General features: G+C 37.4%; 1 non-coding gene across 1 annotated transcript; it reads left to right on the top strand.

Annotated features, from left to right (window-relative positions):
- The first annotated feature begins 4,769 nt into the window (after positions 1–4,769).
- LOC118989001 (U6 spliceosomal RNA) lies at positions 4,770–4,877 on the top strand. Its single transcript, XR_005066904.1, has one exon. It is a non-coding gene; the product is annotated as a U6 spliceosomal RNA (small nuclear RNA).
- Positions 4,878–12,374: the final 7,497 nt, after the last annotated feature.

A 12,374-nucleotide genomic window follows, 5' to 3' on the forward strand; every position in this document is an offset into this window, starting at 1 on the left:
CTTGGCAATGGGTTTTGCCAGAGTGTGGGAGAATTTCATGTTCAAAGCCTCAGAGAAACCTGATACTTCATCCTTGTCAAATGGGTCAAATGTCAAGCAGTGAACAGAGGTGGTTCAGATTAGTCAAAACTGCACCAAAATATTTTGGCTCTTTGGAGTCTCGCTCAAATCAAAATTGTCCTCGCATGTTGAGACAACCAAGGATGTCATCTCCCAAAGCTGTAAAATTCAACTCTCCCAGAGCTCTAAGACATTTTTGCAGGGCTGCACGAGAAAGAGTTCACCCTGATTAATTTTTTTGAGGTACTATTTCAATGTAACAGAATGTAGAAGGGCATGTAGGATCAGGAACACAGGCTTATAAAAGATGCCGTAAATAGGGTGGCCATATAATTTATTTTCCCAACTAGACACTCCAGGAATGGGACACCAATAATCAGTACACAGAGACAACAGCATAAGCTGGGACTGCACCAGGCATGCCAGGACTCGAGGTTATTCAAGCTACAGAGAAAGGATCGAGGGATTTCGGAGTGAGTCTACACCTCTGTCCTTGTGCCGCCCCACGCTAATAAAGCGACACAGAAAGTTCCCAGTCATTTGTACCCTACTAACTCTGAGTCTGTGCTGAGTGCAGACACCTCAGATGCTTTTTGTACCTAGTATGATTACTTCATCTGCCAAGAGTTTGTAATATATGGGGTGGAGGCATGATAGATCTTGGCCAGTCTATATAAATCCTCTCTATCCAATTATCCATTTGGTCTTTCAGCAAACCCTGGATGAGCACCGAGTACAATTTGGGGAAAAATTGAGGCTCTGAGCAAGTCAGTTACAAAAGTGAATAAGGCATATATATACCTCCCTTCAAAGAGTCTGTGTGCAACATATGTGAGCTACATGAAACCAAGTAATTACAATGCAATTTATTCAAATGCCAAAAGCACATATTTCCCAAGAGGGCATACATGACTAGTTAAAATTCTTGAGGCTGCTGGCATCTCTCATTACACTACAGCACCTCATTCTGTGATGTGAAACCCAGGTAAATGTCAGTCTTCCTTTTCTCACTCTTCTTATTGAGGTCTATTTGTATCTTAGTTCACAACATGTACTTAAGACTTATAAAATTACATGTATTTAAATATCTTTCATAATTCAGGTTGTTAACTGAAAAAGAACTCTCCTCTTTCCTTCCTTTCTTCTAGCTTTAAAGTACACGGCTCCATGATTCTCCTTTGCCTTTTATTGCATGTGAGTGAAGGTTTGCTTTGCAGTACTTATTTAGAAAACGTGGCCACCCCAGCCAAACTGAGATGCCTAACACACTGCGCAGGTCTGAGTGGAAAGACTGTTGAATGAACAGCCTGAAATTCCCATTCACTTCAGCACTGCTGAGATGCCTCAGCTGCAAGGCCGCACTCTCACGAACTTCTCTTTCGTAGTATAATTCTATTTGATAGACGTGATCAATTCCCTTCTGAGAGTTGTGATATGTGCTTCTATTTTTCGTAATGATTTTAGAGGTCGTTAACACCTCTGGATTTTGTATTTATCCAGACAGCTGCAGACTGTAAGGCATATCACATACAGAAGCTCACTCTGGCTTCATTTCTTCTGAAATTAAGAAACCTTCCCAAATGGGTATGTTTATTTGAGAAATGTGGACAGTACAAATCATGCATTCATTTTTGTATCTGATGTCTTACATTATTTCCCCAATTTCACATGTGGTGGAGTAAGATGTGGTAGGGATCTCTGACACCATCAACAGAGCAACCCCCTTTCTGCTTTTTTGAGATCTAATCCCTTACTGTCTTTTCCCATAACCATAGCCCCTGTGGTTACTCTGAAGGTCATATGGTCTTACCTGATCCAACTCCCTAACCACAATTGGTGGGTCCACAGTGGGCATCATTTCCAGCTGAGCCAATCATAGCACTGTGCTTCCCGCCCAACCACCAGCCTCAACAAGACCCTCGGTTTGCGGTAGGTCTGTCTTGGGCCAGTGGAAGTCTGTTCAGATTCTCTAAAAAGTGCTGGGTGAGACAGTCATTACTCCTCTCTGGTAAAAGAGACGATGACAAGCAAAACTAATCTACATTTATATTCAGTACACTTGAGAATTTCACATCCTTCCTACCAGGGACTTACCAGTCTTTTTATTTTTTGCTATTCTGATGTTTGCTATTCTTTTTGAAAAAAAGAAAACTTGTTATTTTAATTTGTATTTCCTGAATATTAATAAAGTAGAATTTCATATTACATGTGTATTGGCCATTAGATTTTCTTTTTCTATGAAACTTCTGCTCATATATCCCTTATGCATTTTATATTGGAATATGAGTGTTTTTCTTATTGATTTATAGAAGTTCTTTAGAGTTCATGAACTTTAACTTTCTATCAGCTTTATATGTTAAGTTTCTACAATTACAAAATAAGACATTTCACACGTAGATCCAGCTATACATTGTTAAGTTAATTAAACAAGGAGACCCTTAGACTGATATGTCACTAATGCCTTGATGGCCTCTGAAAGCAAACTAATATCTAACCCTGTAAATGCCTCAGGGTTGTGAAATCAAAACCCTGAGGACAACCAATCACAGCCAACAAGGCTTTAAGCTATAGCCAATCAATAATTTCTAAACCCTGGCTGGTGTAGCTCAGTGCATTGAGCAAGGGACTGCGAACCAGAGTGTTCTGGTCCGATTCCCAGTCAGGGCACATGCCTGGGTTGCAGGCCAGTTCTCAGCAGGGGATGCACGAGAGGCAACCGTACATTGATATTTCTCTCCTTCCCTCCTTCCCTTCCCCTCTAGAGATAAATAAATAAAATCTTTAAAAAATAATAATTTCTTTACTTTGCTTCCACCTTTTTTCTATAAAAGTCTCTCCCCAGCTTCTCTTAAAGGAGTACTCCCATCCATTTCATTTCTGGTGCTACCTGATTGAAATTGGTTTTTGCTAATGTAACCAGAGACATTGAAATTAAGAACAAACTGACAGTAAACAGAGGGGTGGTGGGCAGGGATAATGGTGGGGTGTTGGGGGAGGGGAAAGGTTTTCAGGAACAACTATAAAGTACCAGTGGGTAAAACCAAGGTGGGGTGGGACAGGGAAGGAAGGTGGGGATGGCTGGAGTGGGGGGAAGTGATAGAGGGGAAAAGCAGACAACTGTACTTGAATAATAATTAAAAAATGGATTTTTGCTCAAATGAAGTCTTAAAATTTTTAATATGCCTTCATTTATCTTTTAACAATATTTAGAATAGATACATTTAATGCAAGTAATAGACAAAGGTTAAAAAAACATTAAAATGAAAATCTATACCAAGAAAGTGGTAACAATAACAAAGTAAGTTTGACAAAACAAAACTTATTCAAAATGAAATTTGAGAAAAGAAATAACAGGCAAAATATTATTTTAGCTTTTAATAAAACTAAAAATCTAGCAAGAAAATTTAAAAGGTCAGAATTATGAGTCTTTATATGTTAATAGCCACATACTTAAAATATAATTTTGAAATATGAAAAATAGAAATTATGGGAAATATAAAAGGAGGTCTTTAACAACTTGGCCCTGAAATCAACATGCCATTCAAAGGTTATAAATAATAAAGTACCATGCAGTTCTAAAAAATAATCATAAAACTTTGTATGCAACAAAGAAAAAAATATGCTCAACATCTATAACATATTTATTGGAAAAAACGTATTATCAAGCAATATGCTGAAGCTCACTTAATTTTCTGAATAATAAAGCAAGCTAGGTGCTTATTCTGAGCACAGTAAAATAAAAATAAAGATAACAACAAAATAAGTAAAATAATATCTGATTATTATTGTGATTTAGAAATTTTTAAATATTTCTAAATAATTATTAGATGAAAATATTACAATGAAGACTACAAATCTTTGAGATATGGCTAATTTGACAAGACAAGAATTCTTATCTTTTTTATTTTTAAATGAGCCTATTTAAGTGTATACAAATTACCTAGCGACATTGAAATTAAGAACAAATTGACAGGAACCAGTGGGGAGTGGGGCTTGATGGAGTGGGGCTCCATCAAGACCAGTGACACTTTATTCCAGGAACACAAGTATGGCTAAACATTCATTTAATATTTATAGAATTAAGGAGAAAAATCACACACACACACACACACACACTTATATGATTTACTATTAAATTCACCCAACACATTACTATTCACTAAGCACTCTTCTAGGCAATGAGGATGAAGTAACATAATGAACAAAACAGAACCAAGCCCTTCACGGAATTTACACTCTAGTGTGGAGAAACTGACAACAAACAAATAAAATACTACCTATGCATATACATATGAAAGAGTAAAAATTCTGGATAGGAAGAGGTATTATTGGCATTATTTGAAGACATTGTAGTTGACTACCTAGAAAATCAAAGATAATAAAGACTAAAACTAAGAAAGTCCAGCAAGGTAAATAGATAGGAGATCAATATACAAAAATCAACAGCTTTCACCCTGGCTGGTGTGGTTCAGTGGATTGAGCATGGGCCTGTGAAGCAAAGGGTCGCCAGTTCAATTCCCGGTGAAAAGACCAACCACCCAATAGAGAAATAGACAAAAATAGGAGCAGGCAACATAAAAAAATAGGAAGATGAAAAGATTTTCTACAACAGACTAATGTTTGCTGGAGGGGAGGAGGGTTGGGGTACCAGTGAAAATGGCTAAGGAATTAAGAAGTACAAATTGGTAGTTACAAAATCGTCACAGGGGGTGCTCGCTTCGGCAGCACATATACTAAAATTGGAACGATACAGAGAAGATTAGCATGGCCCCTGCGCAAAATCGTCACAGGGGTGTAAAGCACAGTATAAGGAATACAGTCAGTAATAGAGTAATAACTGTATGATGCTAGGTGGGTACTAGAAATATGGGTGGGCAAACTTTGTATAGTGTTGTCTACCCACTATGCTGTACACCTGAAACTAATACAAAATAATCTTGAACATAAACTGTAATTTAAAACTAAAATTAAAAATAAAAATAAAGAAGACATAAAATTAAAAATTGTAACACCAAGTAAGTGTCAAGGTTCACCCATCAGACAAGGAGTGTCAGTAGCAAATCAAAGTATCTGAGAAGTCCTTTGGTGCATAAACTAACTTCAATTTGTTTCACCCAATGTGTCCCATATTTGTTCATCAAATCCCACCACCCCACGATTGCTCTAGGAAACATAGGTATAGTGTAAAAAGATGGCCAAACAAAAATTGAAGGCACCTCTATTTTAATGAAATAGAATTAATTTGGGGGTCGGCTAAGAATATTTAAATCTTTTCAAATCTTACATTTCGGCAAATATCAGACTGTGTATTTCTGTACTCACATTGCCTTTCCCTTCACATGCCTGAGTTTCACGGAACAACTTCAGTCACACTCACGCTACGTGCCTGCGGAATCCTGTCTCCATCAATACTGGCGCCATGTTCCGTGAAAGATTAGCACCAAAATGCTTGCAAAATGACTGAGGTCCTTAAATAGGGTAAATAAAATACTTTTTCTCTAAAATTTTTGCCATAGCTACTTAGTAAACCTTTTTCTTTCAAGATAATCCTGATATAATCCTTAACTCACTATTAAATGATCATAAATTCTGATTGTGGTTTAAATAAAAAGCTACTTATCGAATAGCCAAGGTCTTGTTGGTAGAGAGCAACGGGTGTCTTCCTCTGCGTGTCCCATCAGGGGACAGAGCTAGGGCTCACTTCACCAGGAGGACAAATGAAAATCTTGGCAGGGAAGAGGAGGGAGGATGCCACAGAGGGCGTGCAGTTTGAAATAGCCTCAATAACATTCCATTTGTCTCTTTGGGAACACGCCTCCACCTCTAGCTGAGAATTACTGGTTTAGAGAATATAGTTTTATCCAAGAAAAAATTTTCTCTTCTATTTTCTACTAATTTACCTAGAAGTCTCTCAACAGCTTATTTAACCAGGCTATTTTACTTACATAGTATTCTGATATATATAAAAGCATTTGCAAATAATAAAATAAAATAAAATAAAGTTGATAGCTCTGTGTTATTCACACACCTATTCCAGAATAGTAAAAAAGCAATCACTGAAATTCAGCTTGTTTAGAAAAATAATTTTACAAAACTTTATTTTTATCTATCAAAATTATGTTTTCTAATTTCCAGAACAATTTTTTCACATTCCTTTTATACATTCTCTAAACATCACCTTTGCAAAGAAATTTAAAATGTGGCTTCATCTGCCTTTCTTCAGAATTAAAGCCTTAATGCCTTAGTAACTGTAATTGCAAAACTGGTCAAAAATTTGTACCCTCAGTAAAATAGAAACATTTACTTGTAGATTGCGAAATGCATTTGTAGATTGCAAAATTTATTTTGTAGAAATACAAAAGGATATCTTGGTATGTTAATATTGTGATTATTTAACATTTGTTCACTGTACTTGAATATATTTGTGAATGAAAATTGCAACATGATTATTTTTATTCCCCCTTCCCTTACAATCCTAATCACCAATCTTTTAAAAAATTATTACATTATCTACTAGAGGTCACAAAATTGCACACCTTAAAATGGTGTATTTTACATTATGTGAATTTTATCTCAGTTTTTTAAAATTATTACTTCATTATAAGTCAGATCTTGGAAAATAAGCTTAAGATGCTAGAACAAATCATCCCTCCCTAATAACTGGCTTTTGAACAACAGAAGGTCCTTTGAAGTATGGAGCTCTGCCACCTAAGCCTCCTTCCCTGTGGTTCTGTAAATTACAGGCTGTTTATCGTGCATTGAACTCTTCCCACAAACTCATATTTTGGATACACGGCACTGTAAAACAAGCATTCTTCACTGCCGATGGTAAAGCCACTGTCCTAATCTGTCGTTCAGTTTAAAATCTGATAATAACGGTTACTTTACCTCAAGAGAAATCCTACAGGCAAACATGTCATGAGTGGCCCAGTTTGACTGAGAACAGATCCAAGCCACTGGTCATAAAGGGTAAACACTTGAGACATTTAACCCAGTCCAACAGTACTAAATGGAAGGGGATGGTCATCTGGATTATGAATCACCTAATTGACATGTCAGAAAATAAGCATTTTATTGACAGAAGGTGATTGTAGGGGAGAGTCATTTTTCATGGAAACAGCCAGATACTGTTCCTCTTTCTCTTTGTATTCATCCTTTTTCAGAGAAGGGAGTTGGGAGAGTGAAGGGCATCAGTGAGAAAAGAAGTAATTCTCCCCTACAGTTTATCACTTGATATGTAATAGTTTATTTCTTGTTTTGGCTTTTGTTTCAACAGATCTCCAGAAATCTGTAATTGTTCACAGTTTCTAAACAAATGTCAGCTTTTTACGAAAGATCTTTAACTTTCTCTGTAGATCCTATTGGTAGTTTTAAGAAGGAATTTACAAGGGAAGGTTGATATTACTCCCCTGACCACGTCTTTCTCAGTCGTTGGCAGAACAATGGCATTGTAAAAACACACAACTCACCACACACACACACACACACACACACACACACACTTGTGTACAATAATGGGAAAGAATTAACTCCAAAATGGTCTAATCTGAAAAACACTTAAGGTTGAGAGCCTGTTACCCGTCTTTACATCCCCTCCTTACCCTACCCTTCCCTACCCTGTGTTTAAACCAGCTACTTATGCATAGTAGCTACTTGATAAATATTTGTTGATTTTAATTCGTCAATTAAATGTTTGTTGATTTCATTTCAGTTTGTTGATGCTTCAATTCCAGAAAAGTTAGCAGATACCCTCATGACAGGATTAATAAATTTTAAATGGGAAAGCAGAGTCATTTTTAAATTAAACCAAATCATTGCACTGATTTCTTGCTTAAAACCTTATTTTAATTCTAGTATAGGTAACAGGCAATTGGTAAGCATTTCCAGACATCAACTTAAATGAATTCTTTTATGTGATAAGGTTTCCAAACTAACTCCCTGATTTCCAAAGAGTTGTCTCATTCTCTACTGCCTTGAAAACCCTGTCCTGGGAGGAGGGCATCTTTAGCCTAATTTACTTTTTTCTAAGTGAGATTTTGGCTAAATAAATTTTTAGTATACTTTTGGCATCTCCGCTCTGGGGCAGGGTTTCTCAATCTTGGCGCTACGTGCATTTTACGTTCTTCGTCAAGGGACTACTGCAACTTTGCTACCACGCTCTTTGTAGGAGGGACTGTCCTGTGCCTTGCAGGATGACTAACAGTACCGCTGGTCTAACCACTCGGTGCCTGTAGCATCCCACCCCTCAATAGTTCTAATGAAGAAAAATGTTTCAAACATTGCCAAATGCCTCCTGGAAAAAATGCCCCCAAATGGAGTTGTTACTTCAGTGTTTCTCCCTGATTAGCTGTGGGCTCGGGAGAAAACTGTTCACTCCTTTAAAACTCACCAAGTGTGCCCCAAATACCTTGTTTCTGGGGGTAATACAAAGAGAATATAAATCCAGAGAGTATGATCTAAATAACCTGTTTTATAAACTGCAGCTGACCGAAGGGGAACGAATTTTGAGATTTCTTCCTACCTCCTGCTTGTTTCCTGTTGATCAGTGCTACCTTTAACCTTTACCAGGAAACATCTTCCTGGCACTCGGAATACTTGAAGACCAGACCAAGAGTTTTCTCCAGCCTACGTTCTCAGGATCTTCTGTCTCAATTCCTGTTACTCGTCTGAGGATATTCCTCTTCATCTAGGTCAGCAGTTTTCAACTTCTTCATTGCACAGCACACATTAACTAATTACTGAATTCAGCAGCACACCAAAAAAGTTGTATTTTTTGCTGATCTGACAAAAATAGGTATAATTTTGATTCATTCACACTAGACAGCTATTGTTCTGTTGGTTGCTGTCATTTTTTTATTTGACAGTCTAGAGGAAAAGAGGTCAGTGCCCCTAAGTGGTCAGGTATTGCATGTTTTAAAAATTCTTGCAACATACTGGTTGAAAATCTCTGCTCTACGTAACTAAAACAGGAATGATCTCATCAGGATAAACATAGCTGAATATAAGAAAATAACCATGGCACTTCTTTATTAAGACGAACATTGCAGTTTCAAGGGGGTTATTTCCCTATACAGGGTCATACATTACAGTTCTATTTTAATCTAATTATCCTAACAGTCACACATGCACTCATCATTTTTCTGAACCCGTCCACTGCTTTATGATCCCTGAGAATTGTTATAAAATACATGGTTAGAAGGAAATGGGAGGAATTAGTTTTTGGATGCTCAGTTGGCTATTGCCTCCTCAGTACATCTGCCTTGGCATGCGGTGATGGACCTGTTCGATGACAGGAGACTGACATTTCTGTTGTAAAGCCTTTCGCTTGTTTTTCATCACTGCGACACACAATTTCCTGCATTCTTTGCCTTCGGGGTGTTTTCTGCAAGAGAAAACATTACTTTCTACTTTTAGCCTATCTGCCCTTAATTAGCCTCATGAGTTCTCTGCACTCTCCAAAACCAAGGGATAGAACAAACCCTAAAATTAAGTAGAACCAACAAATGCAGTGTTTCTTGGAGAAAGTTTCTGTAGAACGGTTTGGGCTGGGTACAATCCTCCACACAGAAACCAATGAGGAAGACCAACTCCAACAGGTGTTTGAGAATGAGTGTGGGAAGTTTAGGGACCATGCTAAAAATTCCTAAACCATTTGGAAATGTTCTTAGGCTCAGAGAGGTACCTGTCCCAAGTGATAAGGAAACCAGAATAGAAAATGTGTTTGTTAGTTTTTGAAGCACTTGGAACAGTTCTGGCTTGACCATCTCATGGCACAGGGTCACATACTTTTTGGTGGTATATGAGTATACCTCCCCAGATCTCTGTTTCTTAATCTGAGAAATTATATATATAAGCCCTGGCTGGTGTAGCTCAGTGGATTGAGCATGGGTCTGCAAACCACATGATCGCAGTTCGATTCCCAGTCAGGACACATGCCTGGGTTGCAGGACAGTTCCCAGCAGGGGACTCATGAGAGGCAACCATACATTGATATTTCTCTCCTTCTCTTTCCCTCTAAAGATAAATAAATAAAATTTAAAAAAATAAAAAATAAAAATTATATATATATATATAAACACATATATATATAATTATATATATATTACTCCCAGGATCTTACGTATATTTTTCAGATTGGAAGTTCTCATGAGTGCTTTTTAATAGAAATTTGTGAGCTGAGGATTTTGTCATGAAAACTTTTTTCAAAATATTCCTTGGTTTTAATTCTCCTACCTTCCATTAGCGATGTCATTCATTGATTGGTTACTGCACTGCTTGAACTGTCCTTTTGAACACTTATTTTCCATTTCTCCATCCCCTACTCCTCCACCTTTGCCTGCCCAAAGCTTGCTCACTTGATAAATCTTGGCTCAAGCACTAACCTCTCCAGGAACACATTTCATTCACCTATACAGAATGAGGCTTTTTTCTCTGCATAAGCCCATCAGTGCGCTTAGCGCAATATACTAAAATGATCTGTTTTAGGAAATTTTTAAGTTCAGGAACCATATCCCTTCTATCTTTATATCCCCACTGCCTAGCCTAGTAACTAGTAAATAAAAAGAAATACATATTTGATGACCCTTGTTTAATGAATCTGTGAATATAACATCTTTCCCTGCAGGAACAAGAACTCTAACTAACATGTTTCTCTAAAGAAATATAATTTTACCTATTAGACATTGTGTCCTAAATGAGGAAAGAGGGACTAAGGGAGAATTTGAGAAGTGAGTGATTATTCAAATTTTAGAACAGAACTTTAAGTAAATATAAATTGTATAGCCAAAGGTAAAATCCTTATACGGGCCTATAAGGCCTGCATAGTCTGCCTCACCCCCTTTCCTGTATCTCATCCACTCCTTATTTGCTCTCTTCCTTCCCTACGCAAGTCCAGCCAAAGGCACAGTCACACTCTGGTCTCAAGGCATTTACATTTAATATTCCCTTGGTCTAAATCCCCACTCCCCAGTTAATCGCATGCCTCTATTCAGGTTTTTGCTCATAAGTCACCTTTATAATGAGGTCTCCCCTGATCATCCTATTTAAAATCGCATTAGTCATTGCCCTGAATGACGTGGCTCAGTTGGTTGGTGTCGTACTACAAAGCAAAGGTCTTTTCCCGGTCATTGGGATGATTCGATTCCCAGTCATGGCACGTGTCTGAGTTGCAGGTTTGGTCCCTGGTTGGGCTCATACAAGAGGCAACCAATTGATATTTCCCTCACATAAATATTTCTCTCACTCCTTTTGTCCCCCCCACTTCCATGTCTCTGAAAAATAAATAAATAAAATGCATAAATAAGTGAAGTTGTATTAACCATTCTACTCCACTCCCCATTCCCCTTGTCCATCTTCTCTAGACTTTATCACCACCCAGCATACTATATATCTGATTTGTTTACCTTGCTTATTCTTTGTGTTCAGTTAAAAAGTATATATAAGCTCTAAACATATCGCCCATCTTACACAGCACTATTTGAGCAAGAGCAATTCCATGCTTAGAGCAATTCCTGGAACCCAATAGGTGTTAAGTAAACATTTGTTAAATAATAAATACAACAGTAGTTTCCCTTTCTACAATTTCAGTTACCCACCTTCAACCTCCATGCAAAAATATTAAATGAAAAATTCTGAAAAGAAATATTCATAAGTTTTCAGTTTCATGCTGTTCTGAGTAAACTGATAAAATGCCCCCTATCCTGCACCATCCTGCCCAGGATGCGAATCATCCCCTTGTCCAACATTTTCATGTGGTGTACTGTACAACAATGTATTTTCAGAGACCACATCTGCATAAATTTTACTGCAGCATGTTGTTATATTGTTCTATTTTATTATTAGTCATTATTGTTAATATCTTACTATGCCTAGTTTATAAATTAAACCTTATCATAGGGACACATAAAGGGTTCTATCTGTGATTTGGGGCACCCACTGGACATAATTCTCACACTATTTCAAAGTTTTTTATGACCACTATGTTTGTTGTGGTTATCCTTACTAAATATACTTCCAGATAATAAGACTTGAAAGTTGACATTTCTCTTTGGTTTGTGGGTGGTAGGATGGATGTTGTGTTAGCAGCATTAATCTCAGTGTGCATCTCCATCAGAGCTCTTCCGTAACCAGGTGCATTTTCAATGAGCAGTAATATTTTTGAAAGGCATCTTTTTTTCTGAGCAGCAGGTCGCAAGAGCAGGCTTAAAGATGTTGTAAACAGATGTGCTGCTATTCAGACTTCGTTGTTCATGCATACAGCACAGACAGAGTAGATTCAGCATCCTTTCCAAGGGCACTACAATTTTCAGAATGGT

Source organism: Sturnira hondurensis, unplaced genomic scaffold (genome assembly GCF_014824575.4).
Source record: "Sturnira hondurensis isolate 20B ecotype Veracruz unplaced genomic scaffold, ASM1482457v3 Scaffold0006413, whole genome shotgun sequence".
NCBI classification, from domain to species: domain Eukaryota; kingdom Metazoa; phylum Chordata; class Mammalia; order Chiroptera; family Phyllostomidae; genus Sturnira; species Sturnira hondurensis.